The sequence below is a fragment of the Rhodnius prolixus genome, unplaced genomic scaffold (assembly GCF_049639745.1).
Source record: "Rhodnius prolixus isolate KJV_2025 unplaced genomic scaffold, Rpr scaffold_1, whole genome shotgun sequence".
In the NCBI taxonomy this organism is placed as follows: domain Eukaryota; kingdom Metazoa; phylum Arthropoda; class Insecta; order Hemiptera; family Reduviidae; genus Rhodnius; species Rhodnius prolixus.
In genome coordinates, this window is record NW_027411581.1 from 1,068,619 (window position 1) to 1,095,271 (window position 26,653).

At 35.5% G+C, this 26,653-nt stretch overlaps 1 protein-coding gene across 3 annotated transcripts in view; it reads left to right on the forward strand.

Moving 5' to 3' along the window:
* The window catches only part of pot (zona pellucida domain protein papillote), a 123,297-nt gene that overhangs the window by 41,915 nt on the left and 54,729 nt on the right, over nucleotides 1-26,653 (forward strand). Inside the window, exon 1 of one of the 3 annotated variants that reach the window (XM_074124411.1) lies at nucleotides 24,786-24,920. The exons of the other annotated variants lie outside the window; for them this stretch is intronic. The gene's annotated coding sequence lies outside the window, so the exon portion shown is untranslated. Of the gene's footprint in view, nucleotides 1-24,785; nucleotides 24,921-26,653 lie in introns of those variants that run through there. 3 annotated transcript variants of the gene reach the window in all.

The following is a 26,653-nucleotide window of genomic DNA, read 5'->3' on the forward strand; positions in this document are numbered from 1 at the left end:
AACGTAACTGCTAACTCCAAAAAGGGTGATTTGATTACCTGACTATGATCAATATAATCAATAACCAATCAATAGATTGCACAATCATGCGTATTGAATTGGCCCGCAGACAGGCTGAAGACACTTTCTTCTGAAGTTGACTGCGTAACGGAAGTGTTCAATGGAGTTTAGTGGTAGTGGGGAGGTAGTTACGCTTCCTGTAATGTACGCTATGTAACAGTAAAGCGGATTAACCTAGTTGCTGAAGTTCAAAGTTGGAAGCGCGAATGCTGGAAGTCATTCGGATTTGAGCTCCTTAAACGGATGTATTAGGGCCTTTAATGATGATGCATTCCCTTTAACGGTAACATTTAACTAGTTAGTGGGCTCCTAACTTTAAGGTGCTTGATGTAAGTACACTGGGCTTATAGGAAGTCATGTGAGTGGCCACAAGAGAGATTTCCACCTTTCACTTGGTGCATGATAAAGATCCTCTGCTTCTCGTCAGAGTAATGCCCGTCACTCCTCTGGCAATAGCATTTCACTATTGGCTTCACTCGGATGCGTCCAGCGTGAAAAACAATTAATTTGAAAGTAGAAAAGATTGCTAGGGAGTTTCAGTACTAATCTCTTTATCTAGTCAGCAGTTGTACTGTTGGCTGATAATGGCTCCACAGACATGTGTGCGATGTTTATCGTGACTCTTATGCAACTTGAAAGCGGGTGTTTGTCGGTAGTTGTGATTTAGGTGGCTGTAAAAGTTTGGAGGCATTTCCCTTGACGCAGTCTTAAGGGGACCCCCCACCACCACCAGAGCGACTATTGTTCCTGTAGCAGAGAGTTAGCAAGCGTATCCACAAAGGCTTCTTTAGTTTGATTTCCTGTTTGTAACCAACTCGGTACAAACCTGGACAACAACTCGTACATGGACTGCGGCAAGTACATCTGCTACAATATTGTTTTAGCTAAATATGGTGAAATCTAGTTTGTAGTTGGTCGAATGTCCTCGCAGCATCATCACAGCTGTAGATCGCAGCCTCCACCACAACTTCCTCGTTCACATGTTCACGCGGACATTACAGACTCTGTTCACGTGTTTGTCCAGGTGGGCAATAGTGTGGCTATTCAACTGTTTATGGGACACCTTCCTTATCTGGACCGCCAGGAGTTGTACCCAATCAAGGTGACCAGTGGATTGTACAATAAAGTTTAGGCTTGTGCCTAAAGTGAGCTCACACTGGTTTCTTGAGATGTAATAAAGAGAGCTGTGATTCACAATTCCTTCAGGAACTCTCTAAGATCAATACTTCCCAAGAAAATGTTCCAAATCAAAGTGATAGGCCTTAAATAGCTGCATCATGGTTCAGATGAAATGCTCCTCCCTAGAAACAAAGTTGCAAGAACTAAGTTACCAGGAAAAATGTTTAAAATGTAAGTAATAGGCTTTGAACTTAATTACTGGGTGCGCTTACAAAGTTTAACAAATAGAATTTTTTTTTGTTAACCTAAAAACTGAAAAGTTGTGCATTTTATTTCTAAAATTATGATAGTTTATACAGAAATTTTGTAAAAAAGTTGTTAATTGATCAGCATCACTCTGGAAATTTCCCCATTTTCCTTTACAGTCTTTTTTTAAATGTCCCAGGCGCATACAATGATGGCAGCCCTATCTTACGAGCGATGGGGGAAAGTTAAACTGTTGCCAACACACCTACACATACACAAAAAAAAAAAAGAAAGAAAATAAGGTTCAAGTGTTAAAAGGAAAATTAGTTGGAAAATGGCAGTCATTTTTTTCTGTTTATATATTTGTGTTTATATTGTCACGCCAGTTAGTAATGGAGTATGATTCAAAACAGCTGTTAATAAAGATGTCAACACTGTTTGTTACAAGCAGTTGCCATGGTGATTAGTGAAAGTGTAAACTCGCTAGAATTTCTCTTACGGTAATTTTTGGAATAAAAATTTCTAATTTTATTTTCTTTGAATGAAACCGTTACAAAATGTATGATTTGACATTAAGTATTTGGTGGTGAGAAATGTTTGTAACCTATTTCTATCTAGACTGTTCAAACGCGTTGAATGTTCCTCTCAGAACTAACCCCAACACTTTAAAATATAAATAGATTTTTTTTAGCAATCTGAGTTTCAAAAAGTATGTGTGAAAACATTCAAACTTGAAAAGTCTCAAAACTTTGAGATACCTGTAAGCAGAGATGGGAAAAAATTTACTCTAAGACCAATTGGATTAAAACAAAAAATAATTTTAATCGACCAAAATTAGTTGATTGGATTAAATTCCAAATTTAGTTTTAATCACTTTGAAAATTATGTTCTATTTGTTAAACTTTGTAAGCTCACCCAGTAATTAAGTTCAAAGCCTATTACTTGTATTTCAAAGATTTTTTCCTGAAATCTTTGTTCAAGCAACTTTGTTTCTAGGGAGGAGCGTTTCATCTGAACCATGATGCAGCTATTTAAGGCCTATCACTTTGATTTGGAACATTTTCTTGGGAAGTATTGATCTTAGAGAGTTCCTAAAGGAATTGTGAATCACGGCTCTCTTTATAAGTGAATAAATTTTTATAATCACAATTTGGCCAATGGTTGAACCAAGATCAAGCCAATGCAGCTTCATTCTGTCTAGCTGGTACCTCATTACCATCAATATTATCACTGTTATGAAACATGGTATCTTCATTCTACCCAATAGGAGTGCCATCAATTGTAGAAACTGTTTGGAGAATTGGGAAAAACTTTTGCAATATCTTCTCTCTCTAACTATTGTTCTTTTTCTATTCCCAAAGACTCTCTCCAAAAAATTCTGAGGTTGACACCCTTTGTCCATATCGCAATATATTGTTGAGGATTACGGCAATCCGGTCTTTGGATGAGCAATGTTCTGATGACGTCTCTATTGACATATTGCTGGAACTATTGTTCCGTGGGGTCGCCATGATCAATGGGATTTTTGCAATTGAAATCTGTAAAACAAATAGCCATAATAGATAGTTTACTGGAGAAGTAACAAGTGGTACTTTAAACTTGCGAAGTGTTACTAGCTCACGGAAAACACCGATAAATGAGGAATAGAACACATCCTCTCTATCCACATTAAGTTACCGTCAGCTACATTAAAATAGTATTCGTCTACTTTATAAGTGGCAAGTCAATCCAAGATTGGTTCAATGTAACATAAAGTGAGATATACTGTAATGTAATGAATGCCTAAGACTAAAACAATTACTGACAAATTAACTGAGTAATGTAGCCTTACGTGAGACTTTTCTAATCCAGAAACATCCTACAAAACCAGAGTGGAATAGCTAAGATGGAGTAGAAGTAGCTCAAATTACTTACTTCACTAATATGGAGATGTGTAGTAGATATATTGACAAAATAATAGACTAATACATAAATAGGTTACATGTAATGCGGTAAAAAATAAGTTAAATATGAGTCTAGAATGGTCCTATATAAGTCTAGTGAGTCGCCAACATGGTTAAATGTGAGTGTAAAGTTGACCTATATAAGTCTAGTGAGTCACCAACATATTTAGTTAAAAGTGAGTGTAAGATAGTCTTATATAAGTCTAGAGAGTTGTCAAAATGGTTAAATGTGAGCATAAGATAGTCCTATATAAGTCTAGAGAGTTGTCAACATGGTTAAATGTGAGTGTAAGATTGTCCTATATAAGTCTGGAGAGTCGTCAACATGGTTAAATATGAGTGTAAGATAGTTCCATGTAAGTCTAGTGAGTCGCCAAGATGATTAAATGTGAATGTAGTAACTGCATTTATGTTTACAGAAATTGCCACTAGAGTTCTCCACCTTATGGAGTATAAAGTAAGGTTACAGCCTATGTAATGGCGGCCTACAAGTCTACAATGTGCCCATTTCTCTATTATCTATTTCACGATTAAACAATACAAATTCTCAACTTTTTTGTTTCAGTTAACGATAATTGTGTAAAACAGGAAGTATTATTCCAAAAGAAATATTATTTATCGTATTTTTTAAGGGATTTTTTTTTCTTGCTTATTTTGAAAGTTTATCAAATACCTATGGGGGAAATGTTGGGGAAAAAATTTTAAATTAATTATTTCATTGAAATTATTAAGTTTAAAGTATTGGCCAATCACAGCGTAGTGGGATTGCAGACTGTGGGCGGGTCATGCCCACCTCTACGGTAACCACGCCCCTTCCAATGAAAACGATCCATAGCTGGTCAAAGCGTATTAACAATGGTGCTTCAATACCTTTTACTTGTTTTTCTAAATCTATTATTATTTTATCATATTTTATTAACTTTTTTTGCGATTTTAGAAATAATATTAATCTTACGGTGACGTTGAGACAAAATGCTAACAAATTATTCGAAAAAAATATCATCCTCAATTTTCAAGAAATTTTTTATTAAGTTAAGATTGTTTTCGAACAGTTTTCGCCAATATTCGACAGTTTCATTTTACTTTCTCATGCAAAGAATCTCCTACGAACACTACTCACATGACTTTTTCTTACCATAATTTACGAATGTAACTGAATTTTATTGTAACTTAGAATTGCATAATAAAAAGAAAAAAAGAGATCAAATATTAATTTTAATTAATTAAGGAAATCAATACACCAGAAGTAAGAATGGCTTTTCCTGTAATTTACTGTGAATTTGCCGAACGGATTCATTTGAAGCTGATCTGATGGCGTACTTAACCTTAAATGTCAGTTTGGCTCGTACCTTTTTCTCCATAGGTTTGGAGGGAATGTGTCGTATCCTGTCAACATTATTTAATAATAATTAATAATTAATTGTAATTCCAGACATTTTTCAAGGAACACTCGATTAGGGAAGAGGAATGGGCAGACTCTAAAGTAGAATTATAACTGTCCTAGGAACGGTCATGGCGTTGATTTCCAATTAAAGAAGTTTGAAGTGTAGCGAGTTTGAAGAGAATGTATAAGCTTGAAGGCTGAGAACTGGAGTAAGCGAAAGTGTGGCAGGGTTCAGCAGAGATTGGAATCAAATAAGGAATGGCTAGATGTTGGTTTGGATAAGGATTGTAAGGACGCAGTCGGGGGACAGCCTGCATTGTTGGACAGATGCACAGACGCACTGACTGTATCGGTGTGCATAGTTCAAGGACACTGCACTAGACTGCCCCTTAGTGTCATTGTGTCAGCACCCGGGACTTTCTTCTTCAGCCTGCACTTGCAACAACTGTCCTCGGCTGCAATCTTGTACTAACTTGCCATCCTCCATCTTCCTTCCTTTGTGTTGGAGATCAACTAGAGCCGGTTTGTTCAGCTGTAATTGTGGCGGATTCCTTGTCGCCGATACGAATACCTTCAGTTTGACTAGAGCCCGGCCATCCAAGACCGCAGGACATCTCCAGCCCCTCCACTGCAGAGTGTAGACCGCCTGCCATTATATGTTCTGCACGTTTAACCACATCCCGTCCACCTACATATGGTTCAAGGTCTACAAACAGAGCAAGCTTTGCCTTATATCATCGGACAACTAGAAGAAGTAGAAAAAACTAATATCTTCCTGCGGATGCTGGTATGTGTAATGATGGACCAGCTGATTCACTTCATTACCAATTCTGAATTTCAAAAACATAATTGTTACAACTTAGTAAACTGTACATTACACCCCATTGGTTCATAGTTGAGGGAAGCCTACCTCAGCGCACTCTGAACAGCCCTGCAATGAATTTTACTAATGAATACTTCATCATAGGAAAAATTGGTAGTATGCATTTTGGTGAAAATCTTTTCAGTAATACTGGAATTCCCGATCAGGAGATTTCGGGAATCCTGACACTACATTATTAGTGATTGTTTGTGATAATTTGTGTTTCGAGATATTTTGTAATGTATCCACACACCGACGAGTAAATACGTTTTCCAAACCCAGAGGATTTCAGAATGGATATTATCGATACTACTTATCGATCTTTTTACGCAACTCTTAAATTGTCAATTTGAATGAAGGATGTTTATCGATACTACTTATCGATCTTCTCGAAAGAGGGGTTTTATGAAGGTTCACTGAGTTCTGGTCACCTCAGATCTGCGCTGAAATTGTATTCACGAACGCCCCACCCACATACACACTGACCATTTTCACTTAGAAGACCACACTAGTCCAACACTTTGCAAAAAAAACTAGTTGGTAGATATTAGAAAGTGCAATATAGAGGTCAGTGGTGGCAAATGGAAGAATATTGTAATTCTGTAATAACCGCCTGTAATCTGTTGTTGATTACATCCGGCCCGTGCAGCACACCTGTGTAACTACCACCAGATGCACAGAACGCTCATTCTGCAGCCCGCAGTAACCCAGCTGCACTTGATCTTATTTCGTCATTAGCTACTTGGTCAGAGATAATATGCAATACTTACTACGTGCACATGTTGTTCCCATTCTTCTGTACGAGTAGAGGGAAGCTTCTATCCCTGAACTGCCCTAATTCCGAATATCCTACAAAAATGGTTGTCATAGCGATCACATATTTACATGAACGTGATGTATAAGTGATGTTAGAGGAAGTGGTAGAAAATTGCGCTATCCCACCCCAAACTCCCAACTGCAGAGTGCTTACTTCCGGTTCAGTGATTTTGACCAATCACTCTCCTAGGTGGCTCTCGATTGAATTAAGCAGAGCTTTCTGCAATATTCCTGCTTTTCAACTAATCATGTTCTCATACAGACAAACCATGTTTTTTGAAACACAGATGACCTCAAAATGGGTATATCCGGTGAAAATAGGGTTTCGAAAATTTCACACGATCCCCATAACTCTCGTAACGAGGGAGGGTAAAAGAAAATAGAAATTAAACTCGCCTTCTTATTGTGCTCCAAGCTAAGGGATTGATTCCCAAAAAGTAATTGACGTACCCAAATTGAGTGGGGCCTACTCTGAACTCTAGTCTCTCACAATTTAAATGGCAGTGGTATTTTGTGTAAATAGAGCAGCTGTTAATTCTAGCGCTTAACACAAAAAGACGTTACGACCTTATTACTAAAAACTAACAGTTTGTTACAGAAAAATATGTAAATTAGGGAAAGAAAATAACCTAAGCAAGATTGAATGAAGTTGATACATTTGACGCACCCAATCAGAAGTGTAGGAACTGAACAATGTAATAATAGCCACTGTTAGCCACTGATCACCTACAAAGATAGATATGTAAATAATATTTTATTATTAATCTGGCAACATAACAGTTGGCTATTGTTTGTAACCTTCCCACATCAGCCTAGTAGTACGTACGGCCTTCTGTATTATTATTATTGTAGTTTGTTCGGTAAATAATAATACTTACGTGCACCGGATATAGAAGAATAAAATTCAATTTGTCTGTTGTTCATCTTGATTTATATTGGAATATTCCACTTCCTGTTTATTGTCCGGCAATTATTTTGCATGTTTGCTTATAGAAGTGGCCAAACGGAATTCCCTTGTGGAACGTCTTTATTCTAAAGATAGTGGGATTTTTTTTTTTTTTTAACTTAGTTCTATTGGTTGTCTTTACTTTATTAAATTCGTCTTAAAAGATAGTAATTAAAGTTGTACAGATGTTTTGAGTTATAACCGGAAGGCCCCATGATCACTTCAGTTTGATATGTTTCCTGTCTAAACTTGCCAATTCACTGAATTCTATATATTTCTTCCAGCGCACAATATTAAGCTTTGCGCTGAAATGCTGTGTTTGGAGTAAACCACTGGACCGGAAGTTTCGATCTTTTCACCGACGTCTTGTAAATGTTTGTCTGTACATGTCCGCTCAGATTTTTAGATTTAGATTTTGAAAGGGCGGGACGGGACCTGTGCCCCACGGCACTGCAGCCTAAAGAGGCTTATTGTGCCTTCCCCTCTAAGTCTAGTAGAGCCCTTCTAAGAAGGTTGAGGTCTTTCCCTACCAGTTCCTTCTGCGCTATAATCTCCTTTGGTCTCAAGGTACCAAAGATGACGTAGCTCAGTCTCTCGATTGCAACGCAATCGAATAACAGGTGAGAGGCCGTTTCTTCCTCTTCCTGGCACAGTCTGCACAACGGTTCCGAGCTAATAAACCTTATCTTGTGCAGATGTTTCCTGAACATACCATGCCCTGTGAATAGGCCTCTTGATCAGAGTAATCTGATTTCTGCCCAAGCAGAGAGTCTCTTTGGCTCTTTGTTTACACAGCCAAGGACAATTACACTCTTGCCGTGTTGTCTACTCAGATAGAGACGTATTGCTTTTGATTGGAATTCTTTTCAAGGAAATGGACTTGCTAAAAGAGCGGTTCAGGGACATCACGATTTACTGTCCAGTCTATTGTAGGGCACTTACAAACTTTTATTTTACTTAACTATAATAAGTTTAAAAAAAAAAAAAATTACAGGAATCCGTTACGAACTCACGGTGAACGGGACAATAAATTCCCGCCAAAATAGCGGATAAGTTCAAGGTTGTTATCCTTGCTTAGTCTCTAAAATAAATCGTTCAGAAATTAATTTCGTTACAAAAAATATATTTAAAAAAGTTGAACACCTGTAACCTTGCCGACATCACGTACTTACGTACACCGAAATTCCCGAAGCCTTATCTCTTTACAGCTTCTCCTTTATTATCTAACTGCTTTGAATTCTACTGCTTCAGCTGCAAAAACCATTTTTACAGAGTGTTCAGATCTTTATTCTGATTTTCACTTCCTGTACCGTTCGATCCACACGGAAATACATGTTCACCGAAGGATAAAACAAAAATTGATTATTAGCATATATTCATTCGATGTCTGTGTATTTTGTGTGTTTGTCTGTCGGTCAGCACAACTCGGAACCCCCCTCCCAAAAGTGTTAAAATAGGGGTCTTCAGTAGAGGGGCCACCACAGGACGAATTATAAGGTTGTCGCCAAAATCAGTAACTGTGTATCAAATCGTTTTTATAATTTTTGGGGGGTATTTTTCGCCATAACTTCTACTTTCAACATTTATCCGCCCTCCCAAAATCATTGCTGGACCCTTTCGGAGAAACCGTATAGGTTAAGAATCTCTCTAAAGTATCAATCTAGTACAGTGTACCGCTCATCACCTTCAATTATATTGAAGACAGTTAAATAAGTCACCAAAATTCTAAATTTGACTTGGCTGCCGGAAGTACAACGAATTTTCCAGTTTTCCACTATTTCCGTGAAAATGGCTCCATCAATTTTCTGTAAACATTATTTACATACCGTGTCCAATGTGTCTGAAGATATATTTGAAACCTTTGTGTCCTTAATGAAAGTCTGAAGTTAAGCTTCCCTCTCGAGTTGTCTAAGGTATTGTTCAGGGAGAATAATCCTGCTTTCTAGATGTGAAAGTCAGGAAAGTCAATGCAGAAAGCAGACTTCCGCAAAAAAGAGGAAGTAGCAAGGCAGTGTGTATTTGAACAGCTGCTAGAAGCGTAACATATGATTTAATGCGCTACAATTGCCAATTTCTCTCTGTTTATTGTCGCTATTTACAGTGAATGTGTTTACGCGCGTCACATGGTGATTGTGTGGGTGGTATTAGTGGAGAGAGAGCAAGGAGGAGGAGGGGGAGCTGATCTGTTTTAGATTTAGCTGTTGAGACTGGAGGAGAGATTTGGGAATCTGGAACTGCCATGGGGTGATAGTGAACAGGCGCCATTGTTGTGCTCGATGAAAGCAGGTAAATAGTAATTCCTTACTATTGTGGCAGGCACTCACCTGTTGTGTTTACAGCACAATGTTGGCATCACTGGTATTGTTCACGTCACGCTACCTATATAGGAGTGTCCCAGTGGCTCACTAACAGTTACCATCGCGACTAGTTCGTAGTAGCCCTGGGTTACTATTTGCTCACCTAGTTTCCTTTTGCGTCTATTTAGCCACGCTATAGACACAAGTGCGCCCAGCACATAAGAAACACCAGAACATTTCACCAACCTTCTCAACAAGCTCTGCAGTTGCTTACATCCAGTTCCGTTACCAAGTGAGCCTACTTCCCACCCAGATCCTTCTGGAATCTTACCTCCTCCAGGCCGATCAATACTGTGATTATTGGATACAGTTTGGTGAATGATTTTTTTTATAGAGTATGTTTTGCTACTGTAATATTTAAAGAAATGAGGGCACTTTTTGGAATTCAATTCTCTTTTTATTGCGTCAACAGTCTTGTGGGAAACTTACGTCGCTTCCCGTCAACTTCCTTTGTCTGCCAACAATCCTTAAAAACTGGATGTACATCTTCACACTTCGGATTGTTCCTTGACGGTCGAAAAACTATTTGAACACTCTCACGACCTACAAATCTCAGGATTCTAACTTCATGTACTTCAAATCAAATCTGGACTTCTCGAAACTACTTACAGCTCACCAACTTTAGACAGCCCAAACATGAGGAGCAGCTCGGTCACGTCAGTGTGGAGCTCGGATTTACTTTAGAAGGAATCAGATAAATTGGGAAACTCGGAGGATGAAGTAGTATGAGTCAGAACCGGAAGAAGAGAAGGTCATGTAGGGGTTCACACCGGATATCGTCAACGATCATGAAGGCGCTTTCGTAAACTGCTTGGCTCTAAGAAAGAATGCAGACCTTGATGAACGATTTTTGACTATGAGACGTGTGGGAGTTAATTAAAATACCATCAACTCTGCAAAGCTTTAACAAGTTTATACCTGCTCACAGTGGTATATTCTGGTGCGTAAAGTGAATTAATAGTTGCCAGTAAGACAGTGCGTGTTGAGCACGCACTCTGGCGAGCTGGTTATTAATGTGGTAATATGTGGTGGTAGTTGTGCAGGCGAGAGAGATAGTAAAAGTATGCAGTCGACGGGTCCATGCACCATGCAGTGTCTACGATAATGGCCCACTGACATGCTGTAACACCTTGTAATAAACATGGCTTACATGCAGGGGGCTGCACGGTGCATGTGTGTGAGTGTGGTGGTCACGTGAGGTACCTGGGGCTGTAGTTGCTTCATTACCTCTGCCATAACGCCTCGCATAGATACATTCGGTCAGATGATTATTGCAGTTTCCTCTGCATACTGTAATGATTCACCACCAAACCTAAACCTCCAGATAAAGGAGAGCATAGATACATTCGGTCAGATGATTATTGCAGTTTCCTCTGCATACTGTAATGATTCACTACCAAACCTAAACCTCCAGATCCAACTAAAAGGAGACTTCCGCTGTGAATATACGCACGAATTTCTCTCACTGCCATCTTCATAGCAGGAAGTATCTGTTGCTACACCTTCCGATGTTGACTCATCACAGTCAGGTAAGCATGCCTCACTGCCTCCTGGGGATTTTCAAGGCCCAGTTCGAGGAACTTTTCTCTTGAAACTCGCTTGCAATAGCAACAGATCTTGAGCAATGAATGATCCTCAGTTTAAGCAAAACCTGCTGAACCCAATAGGTGCGTATGTTCTTGAAGCCTCAGGTTATAGTTTGCCCATTAGAATTATTGCAACCAACCGGCTCTAATTGAATGGGACTCATTAATCTTTAATGTTTGTCTACCAATTAATTATTTGGCCGTTTGATAAGACTGAGATTTGCTGCGAACTCAGGATTTACTTAGGTTACAGGCGCTCATCATAAGTTCCAAGCTACCTTTTCATGACACTACCCAAATCACAGAAATAAAGATAAAAACTTGAGCATAGAAATGCTAGCTACTTCCGTCCAATTCAGTACTTGAAGATTGTTTCCGTCATTGGTCTAGACTACGGCGATAAGCTTCCAGTACCATGAAAGGAATAATCCTCATCCTTACCACACACATTCAAGCCCAAAAACCACATTTTCGAATTCACGTATTTGTTTCGAAACTTCGACTCTATTGCAATACTTCCTGTTATTAGCTGCGAGAGATAAGAGGGGGTGGTGGTAAAAAGTCAAGCGATCTCCCCCCCCCCCAATTAGATTGCAATAAAACTATTGCAATTTATTACAGTCATTTATCATTAGTTTAAAAAGTGTCCAGTTATCGGAGCGGGCTACAGGCCAGGTCTGCCAACCTTACACCATTATTTATTACTCTAGCACGTCACACCATTATTATTTGTTACGATAAACATCCTCTTTTATTTTAGTCCTGAGGTTGTGGTTTTTAATTTTGCTTTCTATTTTGCAAATTTGAATAATTTGTTAGTTGGACTTGTTTCTTTGAAACTGCGCAGGCAGCACAAGTTGCTTCAATTTTGATTTATTTATATCGAGGGGGGTAGCAAAAAAAATAGACTTTTTTAAATTCTGAATTAGGAGGGAGCCCAAGACCGGAACTACCTATTTACTACGTGGATTTCTCACTTTGATTTACCTCTATGTACGATATCATTTTAGGTGTAATGGGCACTTTGGCGATTTTGATAATTTTAATAATAATTAAAAATATCTTTCACGATTTCAATCGAAGTTGGGAAATGTGTGTATGTTCGTAGTAAAAGGAACCAAGAGGGAAGTCGTGTGAGTCTAAAACCAATTTTTTGGACTCATGGTACTTCAAAATGTACAATTTCCTGTTAGCAAATTTATTAAAACATGGACAAACACAAGTCATGCGATCACAAAACTTCTTTGCATCAGTGGTAAGAGAAATGAATTCTATTATTGACCCGACTTTGGAATGAATACGTCATTTTTGTCTGCTCAACTTGCAGAATAGAGACTCCGGGGTCTTATTTAGGGTTGTATTGATACATCAGGTCAGGCGACACTCAGTAATTCCGACCAGTTTTTGTTGGCCAATGGACGTACATCCAGTTCGTGGAAACAGGTGATTCAGTAATTTTTTTTTGTTTCTCCCGCCAGAATATCTGGCCTGTTAAGACCTGTTATGTAAATTTACTTTTAAAACATTGGTACCACTGGTACTGATTAAAAAAAAAAAATTCCCTTTTCTTTCATGTGACATGGCACACCGCTGGATACATCTTTATAAAGACTGGCCAATTGTCTTTGAAAATTCTTGTCACTTTATTTGCTTCCAGTCTCTTTGTCTCAAATTAGCACTCTTCTTTTTTTGTCTGCCGCTCGCCAAAACCGGAAATACCACATTGCTGTATTAATTTCTCCACTTCCTTTTTCAATCATCTTCACCGACACCCAACTGTCGTACGCTTTTCCTTCTAACTTGGAGTTTTTACAATCTGGCTTTAGAGTGTGAAATCCATTCAGAAAAGTCGTGATTCTAATTCAAATTCATCGCCAAGGTCAAGTCTCTTATGGTACAAATGAATGAACTTGCTGCAATCTTTCGCTTTTGCATCCACAATATTTTGTAAAAATCAATTTCTCGGTTAAACGGGGGCCACAAAACATGGGTTTCCGGTTTACAAAAATCGGCTATAACGATTTTAATTAATCCATAACTATAGTAATGGTTGAAGATAAAAGTTGCCAAACAGTAATGTGCGATTAGCGGAAGTGAGAATTTTATTTCAACTAAAATCGAAAACTGTGACGTACTTCCTTTCATTAGAAGACGCAAGAGTCTAATAACATTTCAACTTAGACTTGTTCAACTACTTCTCTCTCCATAACAGTTATTGTTATCTAATTAATATATTATAATAGATACAAAGCTATATATAGATAGATAAGTTCTGATCTAATGGGCAATGACACTGACTACATCGCTTGAATAAAGAATCGCCGTTAATGGTTCTATAAATAGTGGCGTCTATAATCGGACTTCCTGATTGTGTTCTGTGATTTCGATAAGAACGCTCGTCGCTCCGCAAATTCATTATTTCCATCAATAATGTTTAGTAAAAATCCCATGTGTAAAGATCGACTAGATCAAGGATTCATGAAGACGTCTCTCTCTCTCTCTCTCTCTCTTGATTTCGATTTTGTGTTTCCAGGTGAGACCAAAAAACTACTATCGATTGTCAATATCGAAGTTTCAAACTTTTTGATCGATACTGGAAATAAACATTTTGAAATTCTCGGAGACGGAAGCACTGGTTTCGGCATTGTGTTAATGAATGCGAACTCGGAAGATCAAACACAAATTTATTTGTGGAAACTCCTGATAGGACATGACGGGAAGTTAGCGGTCAGAATCTCTCTACAATCTTATCTACTACTATAATAGAATACAATTTATACAATACAATACAATACAATAATATCTACTACAATTTTTTAAAAAATACTTTTCATGCTGCAAACAACACAACTCTGTGTGTTCACAAAATCTGTAATCATGATCTTCGATCGTCATGATCATCAAGATGATCTTCGATTAGCATGTGAAATGGCACATTACACCTATACTGACTCCTTGACACACCCACGGTTGTCGACCATCCATTAGTACGCCTCTGAACCTGCCTTCCATATAATCATTGGTAGATGATTTACGGGGGTAAGAGAGAGCAAGATTGTATTCACAGATCGTAACCTTGACAGCTCTTCTAATTCAACTAAGAAGATGCATTCCATTTTGCTCAAATTTTATAGAGGGCCCGAATAGCTACATAAAGTGATTTGTAGTGAGTGAGAAATGATTTTATTTGCAAGGCAGGTTTTGCATATGGAGCAAAGCCCCCTCTTTGAGTTCATTATCTTCAGCTGGCAGGACAGACAGACAGACAGACCAAGAGTGACCGACCACACAGGTAAGCTGATCTAAAGCCGTGGGTGTCAAGTTTCTGCCAGACCCCAGTGTGCTCGAGCACTCGAAGAGTCACAATTAGCCGAGTATCAAATGTTAGACCCGGGGCGAAACAAGAAGTATATCCGTTTAGATCTTTATGACGTAGATGAAAATTGCCACGGCCAACTGGATGGTTGTTCTACCGTGTCCCTTCAGAGAGACAAAAAAAAACTTTTATCTCTTGTGAACAGATCAACAACTTTTCCTCACTATTAAGAACATAAATAAATAGATCGATACATAACTAAGAATAGAACTCAATAAAATAAATTCTTTATGCTACAGTTATTTGTGTGTCTGTCTGCCCGAAGCATTCGCGATAAAGGCGAAATTAAAAGACCCATTTTACGCTTATTTATCACCATTATTAGAAACTAAAAATCCAGGAATTTTCTACTCCGTAACTCGATACATTGTACTAGGCATTTATTTATTTTGTATAATTCTAGCTTTTTACAGCAGCATAAAGAGATCCGTTATTAAAAAGAATCGAACAGTCTAATCGAGTTTGGAGAGCGTTACGACAAAGCTCATTATCGATCGTAGCACTGGCAGATCATTCAGCTGGAAACTTGATCCGGCCGCAAGAGGTTAATGTTTTGGTCGATCGATTTAGTCCTTCGAATTTTGTTTACTGGCTATATAGCTCGTCACTCTTTGGCTGGCACATTAATTGCCCAAGAAATACACACACACTGGCAGCCTGCTGTCAGCTAGCAGATTACTTTCTAAGCAGAGTTGGGCAAAAATTCAATCAATTAAAAAACAATTGAATTAAACCGAAATTTAATTTTAATCATGATTAAAATTAAAATTAAATAATCATAATTTTAATTGATTGAATTAAATTCCAAATTTAGTTTTAATCACTTTGGACGATTAAATTTTTAATTTAATCAAAATTTGAGAGATTAAATTTTTAAAACCAAACATTGCCAATGGTTAAACCAGAATCGGACCAATGCATCTTTATTCCGCCTAGCTGGTGCCCCTTCTCTATCAATATTATCACCTTTTCCAAACTTGGCACCTTCATTCTACCAGTCTGGTGTCTCATATATACCATGTTGGTGACTCTCAAGACTTATATAGGACCACCTTACACTCACATTTAACCATGTTTACCACTCACTATACTTATATAGGACCACCTTACACTCACATTTAACCATGTTTACCACTCACTAGACTTAGATAGGACCACCTTACACTCTCATTTAACCATGTTTACCACTTACTAGACTTAGATAGGACCACCTTACACTCACATTTAACCATGTTTACCACTCCACTATACTTAGATAGGACCACCTTACACTCTCATTTAACCATGTTTACCACTTACTAGACTTAGAAAGGACCACCTTACACTCACATTTAACCATGTTTATCACTCACTATACTTAGATAGGACCACCTTACACTCACATTTAACCAAGTTTACCACTCACTATACTTAGATAGGACCACCTTACACTCACATTTAACCTAGTTGGCGACTCAATAGACTTATGAACAGGGTGACCAGAGTTATGTGTACCACCAACTTTTTATTAAACGGCGGGAAATTTCAAAAAAATAGAAAACACGTATTTAATCAAATCTAGTTTTTTCCAGTAATTGACCCATTATTTAAACCCCAATTTCCCCAGATACAGTATCTAAGTTTTTTTTCAAATGGAACAAACCAGATCTAGGCAGGCTAGAGCTATTCGATATTCCGGATCTTCGATTGAAGCCAAGGGATTAAGGTTACTGTACACTTTATTTTTTAGATATCCCCTCTGAAAATAGTCTATTGGGGTTAAATCCGTAGTTCGAGGTCAAAATCGAGCTCTTCTTGAACCGGATGATAACTGGGGATGAAAAGTAGATTACCTACGAAAACATCGTAAGGAAAAGGACATATTGTGAACCCGGAAAACCTAGCCCTTCCACCTGTAAACCTAATTTCACTCTGAATAAGAGAATGATGTGTATATAGTGGGACATTCGAGGACCTACACATTATGAGCTTTTAAAACAGAACGAAAAGCTAAATTCGGAGAAGTATTGTTAGCAAATGCATAATTTAAAGACAGCAGTCCAAGCAAAAAGGCCGGCGATGTACAATAGGAAGAACATCATACTGCATCATGATAATGCCAGGCCAAATGCTGCTTTAAAGACTCGTCTAAAAATTGCAGAACAAGGCTGGAAAATTCTGCCGAATCCACCATATTCCCCGAACTTAGCACCCTCCGACGATCACTTGTTTTGGTCCTTACAAAATTAGTTGAAGGGCGAAACATTTAAAAATGAAGTAGATATCAAACAAGTACTGGTTCAATTTCTCGCATCAAAAAATAATACATTTTTCAAAAATGAAATACATAAATTGCGCCCACGCTGGCGAGATATCATTAATAATAATGGCAATTATATTATTTAATAAAGTTTATTTATAAAGTTTATTGGCAAGAAAAATTTGTATTTTCTTTTATTCCAAAAACGGACAGAACTTTCCGGTAGACCGTATATAAGTCTAGTGAGTGGTAAACATGGCTAAATGTGAGTGTAAGGTCCTATCTAAGTCTAGTGAGTCGCCAACATGGTTAAATGTGAGTGTAAAGTGGTCCTATATACGTCTAGAGCAGTGGTTCATAACCCGTGTTCCGTGGAACACTGGTGTTCCGCGAATATGGTCCAAGTGTTCCGCGAAATTTCAATTTTAAATGTATTGAAATTTAGAAACTCAGGAAAGATACGAAAACAAAAAATTGTTCCTTTTTTTTTAATTTGAATTTAATTTTATGTTCTTGCTAAATACCGAATTTCAAATTAATTAATGTTAGTGTTCCGCGAGAAAAATATATACATATAATTGTGTTTCGCTTATATGAAAAGGTTAAGAACCACTGAAATAAAGAGTTGAAAATTTTTTGGGTCATGGAATTCTGTAAAATTATGGCCGTTCTATATCTTCCACTGTGAACCACGTATTGATCTCCTTAACAAAAACTTACAGTTTAAAAAGTTAAGTATAAGGGTTGATTAAACGCCAAAAGGTACACAAATCAGCATGTACCCAACATTTCATTCAAGCTTAGTTGATATAATTTAAGTAATTTTGCTGCATTAACTTTTCCTTCACATTTTTTAGAATTTATTAGATGTCACAGACCCTTATGCTGGCCAGTTCGTTCATAATATTATTTGGTTATAATTATGATAAATTGTATATTATATCTTCGTTTTTAAATAGGTACTTTATTTTAACTCTATTCCAAATTATTCTTCTGATTTATCTTTAATATGCCCTTTATTCTGAAGTTGTACATATACATGCATGTTAAAGTAGAAAAAGACAAAGTTAGAGTCGGCTACTGTTTAAATTTGAATCACGGAGGATTTAAAACAATATTTCAGACTTGAATTCGTCTTACCGAAATATTCGTGAGCACAAATAACACACAGTTAATAACAAGTAGATTATTCAACAACAATTATTCATTTCTCAATTGTAATTTAATTTTACTTATAGTAAAATACTGGAATAATTAGCTGTCCTAAAAGTATGCAATACTTATTTATTTTATATTACATAACATATATATAACATTGTGAGAAGAACAGCTACATTGAGAGTGTGATTGAAGAAAACTATATTATTTGCGATAGAGCCAGATAATTATTACCTATTATTATAAATGTTTGGCTACTACATAAAATAACAATTACTTTAATCGAAGAATGAACTTAAACCGACGATTTTTATTAAAAATAAAATAATCGAAATCATTGATGTATGTTGGTGTAAGCATTTTTTTAAAAAAGTTTTTAAATTTTGTAGCCTCGTAATTTTTTTTATTTTTTATAACGTTTTCTTTTTAACCTGTAATTAATAGTTTGATTATTATAGATTAATAGATATTAAAGTCAATCTACAGTGCTACTTGAACAAATATTTTGTAGATGAAAATGGCCAGCATAAGGGTCTGTGACATCTAATAAATTCTAAAAAATGTGAAGGAAAAGTTAATGCAGCAAAATTACTTAAATTATATCAACTAAGCTTGAATGAAATGTTGGGTACATGCTGATTTGTGTACCTTTTGGCGTTTAATCAACCCTTATACTTAACTTTTTAAACTGTAAGTTTTTGTTAAGGAGATTTTTGTACCTTTTGGATAGATTTTCATTTTTGTCTATTTTGCTAAGTTACATATCTGCTTTACTGTTTTTTTTAAATTTGGAATAAGCAATTCTATCATTATAACCTGATAAGGTGTTAAGTAGGAACCGTAACTACCACTGGAGAGAACTTTTTAAAGAATGATTATAGTTGCGGTCCCCAAACCATCCTCAACAACAATTTTTTTGAGAAAGCCTTTTTATATAAAATAGGAAGGTATTTGTACGTAAAAAGCAAATTTAAACTGCGATTTCAGACCTTCCTTTTAAGAGGAGTAAGAAAAATAAACGGGCGATTACAGTACTTCTCTCTAAAAGGCAAAGAGGCAAAGATTTTGAATCGAACGACAATTCATTAATGTAAATAGGTTCACCCATTGATAATTTTAACGATTGCAGTACTTCCTCTTAGTAGGTGTAAGAGCATGATGGCACTTCACAGCCATGTAGAGGAGCTTTAATCACTTCTTCGTGCTAAATTTTATCAAAATCGGACAAAGCGTTATAGAAATATTGGTAATAATAGTTTTAGAAACGGCCTTACTTGGGTGGGGCAAACTCCCCTCCATATGAGGCATAGCGACGAGACTTTTAAAGTGCAAATCTGTACAAAATTTCGATTCGAATGACACTTCATTCATGAAAATCAGTTCACGTGTCGATAATTTGAAACGATTGCTATACTTCCCCTTAACTAGTGTAAGAGCAGATCGTCGCTTTAATGTTACATAGGGGAGCCCTAACCCTATCATCCTACCAAATTTTATCAAAATCGGGCCAAGATTTACAGAGTAATTAGTAATAATAATTTTGGAGGGGGCCTTACATAAAGGGGGCTAACTCCTCTCCCATTCGATGTACAGGGTCGAGACCCCCAAAAGGCACATCTACATAAAATTCCGAATCGAATGACACCTCATTCATGAAAATCGGTTCACGCGTTTAGGCGCTACGTAGTTTACAAAAAAGGTAACAACAACAAGAAGAAGAAGAAGAAGAACAAGAACAACAACAATTTCTGAAAATGCCGTTTTTGCTCATTTTCTGCAACTTTTTTCTCGAAATCTATTAGGTCTGGGTGGTTGCAAAAAAATTTCAGTTATAAAGGAGGGTTTGCTCTATATTTTAAAGAAAATTTGGGAATTTTATCTTTTATAGAAAAAGAGATAAAAATTGTCAAAGTTGGGTGTTTTTCAACGTTACACTTTTTCGTGCAGTTTTTGATGGTCAACCCTTATACAACTGTCCTACCGGACAGTTTTAATATGGAATTTTGTTCTCTTGTACACTTTGTTTTTCCCAATTATAAAGTATAGTTATTTTGTCCACATATCGAAAATGGTAGAAGATATATAGGGTTGAAAATTTTTTGGGTCATCAAATTCTGTAAAATTGCGGCCGTTCTATATTTCCCACTGTGAACCACGTATTCGTATGAAATTTTGTTCTCTTGTACACTTTGTTTTTCTCAATTATAAACTATAGTTATTTTGGGCACAGATCTAAAAAGGTAGAAGATATAAAGGGTTGAAAACTTTTTGGGTCATGAAATTCTGTAAAATTATTGCCGTTCTATATCATCCACTGTGAACCACGTATTGATATGGAATTTTGTTCTCTTGTACACTTTGTTTTTCTCAATTATAAACTATAGTTATTTTGTGCACAGATCTAGAAAGGTAGAAGATATAAAGGGTTGAAAATTTTTTGGGTCATGAAATTCTGTAAAATTGTGGCCGTTCTATATTTCCTACTGTGAACCACGTATTCCTATGAAATTTTGTTCTTTTGTACACTTTGTTTTTCTCAATTATAAACTATAGTTATTTTGTGCACAGATCTAAAAAGGTAGAAGATATAAAGGGTTGAAAATTTTTTGGGTCATGAAATTCTGTAAAATTGCGGCCGTTCTATATTTCCCACTGTGAACTACGTATTCGTATGATATTTTGTTCTCTTGTACACTTTGTTTTTCTCAATTATAAACTATAGTTATTTTGGGCACAAATCTAAAAAGGTAGAAGATATAAAGGGTTGAAAATTTTTTGGGTCATGAAATTCTGTAAAATTATGGCCGTTCTATATCTTCCACTGTGAACCACGTATTGATATGGAATTTTGTTCTCTTGTACACTTTGTTTTTCTCAATTATAAACTATAGTTATTTTGTGCACCGATCTAAAAATGTAGAAGATATAAAGGGTTGAAAACTTTATGGGTCATGAAATTCTGTAAAATTATTGCCGTTCTATATCATCCACTGTGAACCACGTATTGATATGGAATTTTGTTCTCTTGTACACTTTGTTTTTCTCAATTATAAACTATAGTTATTTTGTGCACAGATCTAAAAAGGTAGAAGATATAAAAGGTTGAAAATTTTTTGGGTCATGAAATTCTGTAAAATGGTGGCCGTTCTATATTTCCCACTGTGAACCACGTATTCGTATGAAAGTTTGTTCTCTTGTACACTTTGTTTTTCTCAATTATAAAGTATAGTTATTTTGTGCACAGATCTAAAAAGGTAGAAGATATAAAGGGTTGAAAATTTTTTGGGTCATGAAATTCTGTAAAATTGTGGCCGTTCTATATTTCCCACTGTGAACCACGTATTCGTATGAAATTTTGTTCTCTTGTACACTTTGTTTTTCTCAATTATAAACTATAGTTATTTTGTGCACAGATCTAAAAAAGTAGAAGATATAAAGGGTTGAAAACTTTATGGGTCATGAAATTCTGTAAAATTATTGCCGTTCTATATCATCCACTGTGAACCACGTATTGATATGGAATTTTGTTCTCTTGTACACTTTGTTTTTCTCAATTATAAACTATAGTTATTTTGTGCACAGATCTAAAAAGGTAGAAGATATAAAAGGTTGAAAATTTTTTGGGTCATGAAATTCTGTAAAATTGTGGCCGTTCTATATTTCCCACTGTGAACCACGTATTCGTATGAAAGTTTGTTCTCTTGTACACTTTGTTTTTCTCAATTATAAACTCTAGTTATTTTGTGCACAGATCTAAAAAGGTAGAAGATATAAAGGGTTGAAAATTTTTTGGGTCATGAAATTCTGTAAAATTGTGGCCGTTCTATATTTCCCACTGTGAACCACGTATTCGTATGAAATTTTGTTCTCTTGTACACTTTGTTTTTCTCAATTATAAACTATAGTTATTTTGTGCACATATTTAAAAAGTTAGAAGATATAACGGGTTGAAAATTTTTTGGGTCATGAAATTCTGTAAAATAGTGGCCGTTTTATATCTCCCACTGTGAACCACGTATTGATATGGAATTTTAGTCTCTTATACACTTTGTTTTTCTCAATTATAAACTATAGTTATTTTGTGCACAGATCTAAAAAGGTAGAAGATATAAAGGGTTGAAAATTTTTTGGGTCATGAAATTCTGTAAAATTATGGCCGTTCTATATCTTCCACTGTGAACCGCGTATCGATATGGAATTTTGTTCTCTTGTACACTTTTTTTTTCTCAATTATAAACTATATTTATTTTGTGCACAGATCTAAAAAGGTTGAAGATATAAAGGGTTGAAAATTTATTGGGTCATGAAATTCTGTAAAATTATGACCTTTCTATATTTCCCACTGTAAACCACGTATTCGTATGAAATTTTGTTCTCTTGTACACTTTGTTTTTCTCAATTATAAACTATAGTTATTTTGTGCACAGATCTAAAAAGGTAGAAGATATAGAGGGTTGAAAATTTTTTGGGTCATGAAATTCTGTAAAATTGTGGCCGTTTTATATCTCCCACTTTGAACCAAGTATTGATATGGAATTTTGTTCTCTTATACACTTTGTTTTTCTCAATTATAAACTATAGTTATTTTGTGCACAGATCTAAAAAGGTAGAAGATATAAAGGGTTGAAAATTTTTTGGGTCATGAAATTCTGTAAAATTGTGGCCGTTTTATATCTCCCACTGTGAACCATGTATTGATATGGAATTTTGTTCTCTTATACACTTTGTTTTTCTCAATTATAAAGTATAGTTATTTTGTGCACAGATCTAAAAAGGTAGAAGATATAAAGGGTTGAAAATTTTTTGGGTCATGAAATTCTGTAAAATTATGGCCGTTCTATATCTTCCACTGTGAACCACGTGTTGATATGGTATTTTGTTCTCTTGTACACTTTGTTTTTCTCAATTATAAACTATAGTTATTTTGTGCACATATCTAAAAAGGTTGAAGATATAAAGGGTTGAAAATTTTTTGGGTCATGAAATTCTGTAAAATTATGGCCGTTCTATATCTTCCACTGTGAACCACGTATTGATATGGAATTTTGTTCTCTTATACACTTTGTTTTTCTCAATTATAAACTATAGTTATTTTGTGCACATATCTAAAAAGGTTGAAGATATAAAGGGTTGAAAATTTTTTGGGTCATGAAATTCTGTAAAATTATGGCCGTTCTATATCTTCCACTGTGAACCACGTATTGATGTGGAATTTTGTTCTCTTATACACTTTGTTTTTCTCAATTATAAACTATAGTTATTTTGTGCACAGATCTAAAAAGGTAGAAGATATAAAGGGTTGAAAATTTTTTGGGTCATGAAATTCTGTAACATTGTGGCCGTTTTATATCTCCCACTGTGAACCATGTATTGATATGGAATTTTGTTCTCTTATACACTTTGTTTTTCTCAATTATAAACTATAGTTATTTTGGGCACAAATCTAAAAAGGTAGAAGATATAAACGTTTGAAAATTTTTTGGGTCATGAAATTCTGTAAAATTATGGCCGTTCTATATCTTCCACTGTGAACCACGTGTTGATATGGTATTTTGTTCTCTTATACACTTTGTTTTTCTCAATTATAAACTATAGTTATTTTGTGCACAGATCTATAAATGTAGAACATATAGAGGGTTGAATACTTTTTGGGTCATGAAATTTTGTAAAATTGTGGCTGTTCTATATCTCCCACTGTGAACCACGTATTGGTATGTAATTATTTTCTCTTGTACACTTGGTTTTTCTCAATTATAAACTATAGTTATTTTGTGCACAGATCTATAATTTTAGAAGTTATAAAGCAGTGGTTCTTAACCGGTGTTCCGCGAATATGGTCCAAGTGTTCCGCGAAATTTCAATTTTAAATGTTTTGAAATTTAGAAACTTAGGAAAGATACGAAAATTAAAAATTGTTCCTTTTTTTTTTAAATTGAATATAATTTTATCTTCTTGCTAAATACCGAATTTCAAATTATTTAATGTTAGTGTTTCGCGAGAAAAGTATATACATATAATTGTGTTCGGCGTCTATGAAAAGGTTAAGAACCACTGGTCTAGAGACTCGTAAAGAAGTCCAAGTCTACAATAATTAACCGAAAAGTATTTATTGAAGATGCTTAAAAAAAAGCCTCGCCAAAACGTGGTTCGAACCATTGGTTGAAAAGCCATAAAAGTGGATGATTAAATTAGTTTGATTAACGATTGAAATTGAACTAATTCTGAGATTAAAATTAAAGTTCAATTTAATTCTCAGATTTAATCATAATTTTTTTAGTTTGATTAACGATTAAATCTGAAATTTAATTGATTAAATAATTGTCATATGATTAAAATTACGATTAAATTCGCCGATTAAATTCTGATTAAAATTAAAAATAAATATAATCAATTAAAAAATTTAATCAATTAAATTTAGAATTTAATTTTTTTTAATCAGTGCCCAACTCTGTTTCTAAGTTAATTTACGACTAGAAAATAGAATTGTGCTCTAAACGTTGTTTACTATTATCTTAATACGGGGATGCGTTGAGTTTCGAATGTTTTTTAAACTTAATTAGTTTTAGTCTTCAATTCAAAAATAAAAGTTGGGTAACTATCAAACATATGGCAGTTTAGACACGACACACTTGTTCTATAACCTTAGTGTAACCATCTCAAGTACTGGTCTAACATCATGATGCTTTGTTTATTACGCGATACTGATGAATATTATTTATTGTGTGTATACTCCTCCTAAAACTACATCAATTGCTGACTAACTGATGGATAACTTACTAGTGTATTAGTAGCAAGGAAACCTATCACAAGCAAGATATGGAAACTATTGTAAGTACAATAAACACAAATATGGAGATGTAACTTTGTAATTTTAATTTCGGATCTTAATAGCTTAAATTGCTTTAAATACTTTAAATTAAAAATCTCCTCACCTTCAGCGGGTATCCTTTTTGTCCGAGTTTCTGAATTATTGAAGTGATTGTACGAGAATAGATTGAATACCAAAAACTAAACTGCATGTAATGTTCTTTAAGAATCTAAACATTCCTAAAGTTCTGGTTAGCTTTTAACCGATTGTTTATATAAACTTTAATATTTATTCAATAAATATCTCCAAGTGATTGTTCTTGTTCATTTCTTTAAGACAATCCTTCACGTATAGCTCTAGGGTAGGGTTATTTCATGGCCAAACTTGAACCAAATAACTTGTTACAATCCAATAACCACTTTCTGCCCAACATTCGCTTTGTACCAACTCACGAAATCGCTAGTTACTCCCAAAGAACAACTCTTAAGTTTTGCTACATCATTTTGTAGATAATGATCTTAGGCGCAATAGAAGGTACAAAAAATAAATCTTCGTTCGTCCACATGTTTTCAGTCTGAGTCGGTTTCACCACTTCCACTATTTTTGCAGCAAATTTGCTGCACCTTTCGGCCAGCTTAAGCTCTGAAGACAATTATCTTTTTTAGTATCAATTCCAAATTTCAAGAAAAATAAATAACTTTAAAAATAAAATCGTACTAGTGCGCATACTCACAAGTTATTCTTTAATTCGTGGCCCCTTCACAACACGTCTTTTAGGAGAACTCTTACCTTATCGCCGCAAACAAACAGCTGTAGATAAAAGTGAAAATTACGAAATAAAATGCTAAATTATTATGCGCCCACAAGCTGATAATAATAAAAAAAATAAATCAGCTGATTTATTTCCAAACGTCCACTGCCTCTATAATTAGTTTCTGAAAGGAAAGATAATAAATGGTTATAATCGCCTTTTATCAGCAAGGTTATACTACTGTCGTAACTTTGTTATGTTTGGTTGTTGCATAATGCAAGTGTAGAAGATAAAAAAGTAAGTTGTGTGGATGGTCTCATTGTGATTATTAATATATTTATTTATATTCTATTTTACTTTATACATTAAATAGGGCTATATTTGGAGATATTGGGCTGTGTTTGGAGAATCTGAAATTTTATGGGACGGGCGGCAGGGGGGTAGACAAAGAGGCGTGAACAGAGATGCCAATGATAAAAGCCCATAAATCTGGATTACGCAATCAAGTGTAACGAACGAAAACGGTTAATGACGCATAAATCCCCGGAATACAGCTGCGGAATGTCCATGTTCAAGTACTAGCCACGCCTCCATTCATTTTGGGACAATAAATCGCAGGCGAGCTCGAAACTTTTGTATTTTGGGTTTTGCTGCATTATTGTCGTTCAATAAATACCGCCTCAAACTCGGTACTGTAACATTATAAATGGGATTTTTTTTTTTTTTTAAGATTGCCCAATTTCCCTCAAAAATAGTGATTTATTGGGGGTTACCATGGGGAACTAGAGCTTTAAGCACCAGTTCTGAGCTTAATGAACGGTTTCACCGCCTATTCTTTGAAGAACGTTAAATGCGTTGCTAGAATGCCAAATTTGAAATTAATCTGTTGAGCGTAAATGACAGAATAGGCTGCTGAATATTTTGCTATTTTTCAGCAAAAGAAAAAGGTTGCAATCATTTTTCATGTTATTTTACCAACCAGGAGTACTTTGTGGCTGGCCA